The following is a 6,000-nucleotide window of genomic DNA, read 5'->3' as shown; positions in this document are numbered from 1 at the left end:
ATCAGGACTTTAAGTAACAATAATTCTTTCTTTTTTATTTGTAGGAAAACATTATGGACAAAGCCAAGGAACTTTAGGTGCCAAGAGTCAATGATTTAAGTTGTATACAATTGCCTTAGCATTAAATCATATGATACTAATGTTACACCTGTTTTTCTGATGGAATGTAATTGGACCAATTTTGAAGGAATGTGATTCCTTACATTTTGGTAATCTTAATTTCTTGCCCATCGGGTGTTTCCCTTTTATTCCATCATAGAATGGAATAAAAGTATATAAAGCATTTTGTTTATAGTTTTTTTAACAACATACTATTTTCTTTAGAGATAGCAATATATTTTCATTGATTTCTTTATAATAGCATCATATTTTTGTTTCTTTCTATTACAATAATGTACTTTGACAAATATATCCAATTTTATCTATATTACATAAGTAAGAAAGAATTTTTACTAGTATGATAAGAAAAAAAATCCAAAGTAGAATGTTTTTCAAAGTACAATGTCTTAATAAGAATAAAAAAAAATCAAAAGTACAAGTGCATTTCTATTTCTAGCATACACAAATATATGAAAGTACATTGCATATTTTACTACTATAATATAAAATTATTGAAAGTATAATGCTATAGTTAATTGAGTATATATTTAAAGTACAATGCTATAATCGAATGAATGTATAATGCTGTAATACACAAATATATGAAAGAAAATTGCTATATTATATCCCACTACAACCTGGGAGATCGAATGTCGTTTTTAGGTGGGACCCATAAAAGACACAACATTGACAAAAAAATGTTTTAGACTTGAAAAAAAAAGCTTTATTTGTTAAATTTTATTGGCATTATTACATGTCTTTCTTTCATCATTTGCTACTAAAGAGATATTTTAGACTTAATGTATGGGCATGCAAAAAGATTTGTGAAGGCCTTGAAAGACTTTATTGACATTTGCAGCCTAAATAGGTGTCAATTTACATTTTTGCTCATAATGATCTTTAACTGTAATAAAGGTTAAACATATGAATGGACACACACAAACACCTTCTACCCCACAACAACGTGTGGGATATCTTCAAGTTGAAAATATAACTTGTGTCCTTCGACCAAATAACCCAGTTAACTTTAACTTCAAGATAATAAATTATAAAAACAAAGACTATTTTATTAGACAAAATGACCACCTTTACATAATTATGCGAGTAACAAAAGTATATTAATAACCAAGTATTGATTGTGTGGTTTTAGATATACATGCTGGAAATATATTATACCTTCAATATGATATGATTTTATATGAACATGATATATTCATAAGGTTAAGAAAAATAGATAAAAGGGCAATTCAATCATTTATCATGAATTCTAATTCCATTTCCTGCAAACCAAACAGGATCTGGAATTAATTCCAATTCAATATCCTACCAACCAAACAACACATGGAATTGGATTCAAATTCCTGATAGATTCCTTTTCTATTTCCAATTCAAATTCCTTCAGCAACATTCTGCAAACCAAACATCACCTAAAAGTTTGCATTCTAGCTTTTGGAAACCAAATAAACTAATTCAAATACCCTTGCATTTTTTGTTTCCCTTTTTTATACTCCTTGATTTTAGCTACAAATTATTTTAGTCAATCTCATTCAACCATATGTAATATCCCACAAAATCAGCCAAAAATAATTGAATTCCATTGATTGTGGAAATCATCACCTCACTCCCTCTCTCATTTAAACCATTGATTCCCATCTATGGTTGTTGTTAATCATTCTCCTTCTTCTCTTGAAACCGTATGTTGTAAAAAACTCTTCCTTGGCTACATAGAGCATATTAGCCTTCATCATATTCTATTCCAGACTTTGTCATAGAGTCGATGCCTTTTATTGACTTTTTCCACTCTCTCTAATGGAACCAGATCCACCAATGTCGCTACTCATCTCTCTCATTGAAATAGATCCAATGCAAAATAAATACAACTTCGTTATCTCAAACTCTAAAGAAACGTAGAGGAAAAGCTCTTGAAGAGCAAGAGCAACATTGATTACGACGGACCTGTCTTGCACGCCAAACTAAGCCTCTATAAATGTTCACCAATTTCTTTTCCAGCTTAACAATTTTCTTCAATTTTATTTTTCTGTTTGTTTTTTCTATTTCCATGCACGTCTTTATAAATAAATCATTTGTTTTATATATCGATGTCCAAGCATTCGTTACAAGTGTATCTTTTCTTGAAATTGCTTAAATGTTAGGAAATGATTTGAGGAAATTCCGTGTATTTTAGTTGAACACCAAGTCTTTGATGAAACTATTCAACAAGGTAACAAAGTTTTCCTCCACTTTTGACCCATTCATGTTTTCAGTCATAAATCTTACTTTTTTCCATCTTTGGAATGTAAATATATGTTTTTAGGTTAATAAAATGTATGGTTTTTGGATTTAGGCACTAAGATCAAGGACATGCCTGTGCGACGAGTAATAAAACAGACTTAGTTAATAAATGTATGTTTTTAGATTAAAAAAATGTAATTTGTATTTTCATGTCTATCTATTAGAATTATATGTGTGTTTCATTGTTATAGAAAAATTCGCATTCAGATTAATTTTTATAATATTGCTTTCACAAAAATTACATAACGAAATCAACAAAGAAGTGGTCTGAAACTGTTAAGAGCCAAATATGTCACCAAAGGAAGAAGCTGCCATGTTCGTGATAGGATAACTGTGAGTAAACTTTCATCTTTCGATTAAGTTTTATGCATAATGAATTACATGCTTTGGTACATCATACATGCATTATTTTTGTGGCTGTACTTAGCACAAGTACATGATAAAATAAAATTTTATTTATCTTAGATGACAAAAAGATTGGGGAAGTAAAATTATATTTCAATCAACTAACCAGACAGTAAAACAAAATCCTTAATTTGCATGCATGGAGATCGAGTTATCTATGACTAATTGATAGTTGAAACAATTATTATGGTCATTTGTTGCATGCTACTAATTATCATTGAAAAGCAAGAAACTTTGCATTTTTACCTGCTTTTATATGGTCTAGATATACGGGGTAATACCATCTTCATGTTGTTTCATGGTTTATGAGTGAGGCTGTCCCGGAGGATGAGGCTAATGACATATAAAAAGATGATGATAATGATAATGAATACGTTGACAACGCTCAAAATGAAGGAGAGCAAGAGAAAAAAGAAAAGGAAAAATATAGGTATATAGGTATCACAAAAAATCGGGTATATAAATTTTATTATAAGAAAAGACATTGGTATAACTTCATTCAATTAAGAACTATTTAGTAATTATTTTGTTTCTTCTTTATTAGTTATTTTTTCTTTTTTTCTTTTTTTTTTGGAAACGGCTAACAAATATACAATAAAAGGAACATCACCTAGCAAGAAACTAGATGTAGCCCATTAGAAAAAAAAGGTACATAAGATACAAAATTGTGTTTCCGGAAATAACAAACACATGAAGGGGGACATTCCCGAGTTACACGACCTAAGGTTGAACGATGAACCTCTGTGTTTTAACCAATAGAACACTAATGTCTGTATTTCATCCGCCACTGTAGTTGGTCTTAGTTTCGCCTGCTTGAAAATCCTATCGTTTCTAACCTTCCAGAGGCACAAGACCATTCCATAACAAATAATAATGAAAATTATCCTCTTTTTTGGGAAATGACCCCATATAGATGCAAACTCCAATAAATCCTCTATATTGTTTATTAGCCCGAGATTTATCTTGCACCATCGCATGATCATTTCCCACATAGCTGTCACAAAATCAAAACGTATGAAGATGTGATCAGCGCATTCGAAATTATGTAGGCAGTGCCCATAGTTAAGAGAAATATTGTTGACACCTCGAGAGATAAGTGCATCATTCGATGGAAATCTTCCCCATTTTCCCTCCATAGAAAACATATTACCTTAAGCGAAACCTCTTGTAACCATTTAGTTCTAATACTTGTTATTGCAGGAGTAGCTTCATCAATCTTTTTGCAAAGAACTTCAACCGAATACCTACCATCAGTTCCAATATTGCAAGACCATGAGTCAGGTGTGGAGGTCGGTGAAAACAAACTGATTTCGAATTCGAAATGACCCAAATTACGGGTCAAATGTGCTCCCTAAGGATCAGCCTTCCAGTCCCATGTAAAACCAATGCTCGTAACCCGTTCAGAGACCATGCACCGTTTCTTATTATCAATATGAAAGAGCTCCAGAAATTTTGATTTTAATGGAGTGTCCCTTAGCCACGTGTCAAGCCAGAAAAGAGTACAATTGCCTAAGTCAACTGTTTTTTTAAATGCAATTGTACTCCAAGCCAGCCTTCTTTAATTCCAATGCTACCCAACGATATTATTCCATACATCATTAATTGTCTTCTGTGATAACTGATCCGCAGTGCATTGTGTGAGATTGTGGATGCCAGTGATGACTTGGCACCAAAGTGTTGATTGATCCGTCCTTAACCTCCACCACCATTTAACTATAAGACCAATATTGAGCATGCGCAGTGATCCAACACCCAATCCGCCCTTATCAGTTGATGTTGTGGCTTTGTTCCATGAGACCCAATGAACTTTAGAGTTGTTGTCGCATCCACCCCAAAGAAAAAGACGTCTGATTTTTTCCAAGGCATCCAAAACCCCCAATGGAGCTCTAAACAACGATAGATAATATGTATGTATGTTTCCCAAGACCGCTTTTAGTAGAGTCAACCGTCTGCCAAATGATAAGGTGCTAGCTTTCCAAATTAACAATTTGGTGTTAAAACGATCAATGATGGGTTTCTAATTTCTTTTCAAGTTCATGTTGGCTCCAATCGGTACATAGAAGTATTTGACAGGGAACTTCCCCACCTCACATCCTAGAATATTAGCCCATATGCTTGTTTCACCAGGAGATGCACCAATGTCGAACATTCGCAATTTGTTGAAATTCACTTTTAAGCCCGACGATGCATGAAAACAATTGAGAATTCTGGCTAGATTGGTGATATTTGCTTTTGACCATTCACCAATGAATACTGCATCATCAACATAGAATAAATGTGATATTAGAGGTCTGCCGTGTGGAAGTTTGATACCAATGAAGATGCCTTGATCACATGCTGATTTCATAGCTACATTAAGTCCTTCCATGACGATTATGAACAAGAATGACGAAAGTAGGTCACCCTATCTCACCCCTTTCATAATGCTGAATTCTTTGGTTGGGGAGCCGTTAATGATGGCAGACGTGTTGGATCTATATGCCCAAGAATCATTATGGAGTGATATTGCTAATAATATATGATCATATAGGTTCACACCTTTATCAAATTGGCACATTTTTTATATTTATTATTAATATGATTATTAATAAATAATATCAATTCTTGTATTTTAATTAGGGAATAATTATTTTTTTGTAAAAATAATAATTATAAGAGAGTATTACTAGTTATTATTTCATATGGTATGAATTAATAAGTCATGCACAACATTTTGGACTAGTTGGATTCTTTTGTCTTTTACCGAAAGACAAAGTTTATATTTTATAAACTTGGAGTTTATAAAAAATAAAGAATCTTACTTCTTAAAAGGCATAATGATGGTGTGGGAGGTTGTTTTTTCAACCTTCCACCTTTTGTCTCCCGTGTTTCTAAAGGCTACCATTACTTTAGATTATTTTAATGGTTATACCTTACTTTTCATGGGCTATATAAGAGATGCATGAGGCTTGCATTTTTGCAAAAGCGAAGCTCTTCTTTCTTCCCTTCTTTCTCTCTAAATCTGTGAGCATGAAGAAGGTCTTCTCTTTTGAAGTTTGATGCTTTGCTTTGGTGATTAGAAGGCCTGTTGAGTTGTTCCCTTTAGTGCTTAATTGTGTTAAGCACTTAAAGGATTTAGACACTCAAGAATACAAGAAGAAACTAGCATTCCAAGTGCCTTACTCTTGATGGTGGATACTTTTAGAGAAGATCATACACTTTGAT

Source organism: Lactuca sativa, chromosome 6, assembly GCF_002870075.4.
Source record: "Lactuca sativa cultivar Salinas chromosome 6, Lsat_Salinas_v11, whole genome shotgun sequence".
Taxonomy (NCBI): Eukaryota; Viridiplantae; Streptophyta; class Magnoliopsida; order Asterales; family Asteraceae; genus Lactuca; species Lactuca sativa.
This window is presented reverse-complemented; position numbering follows the sequence as displayed.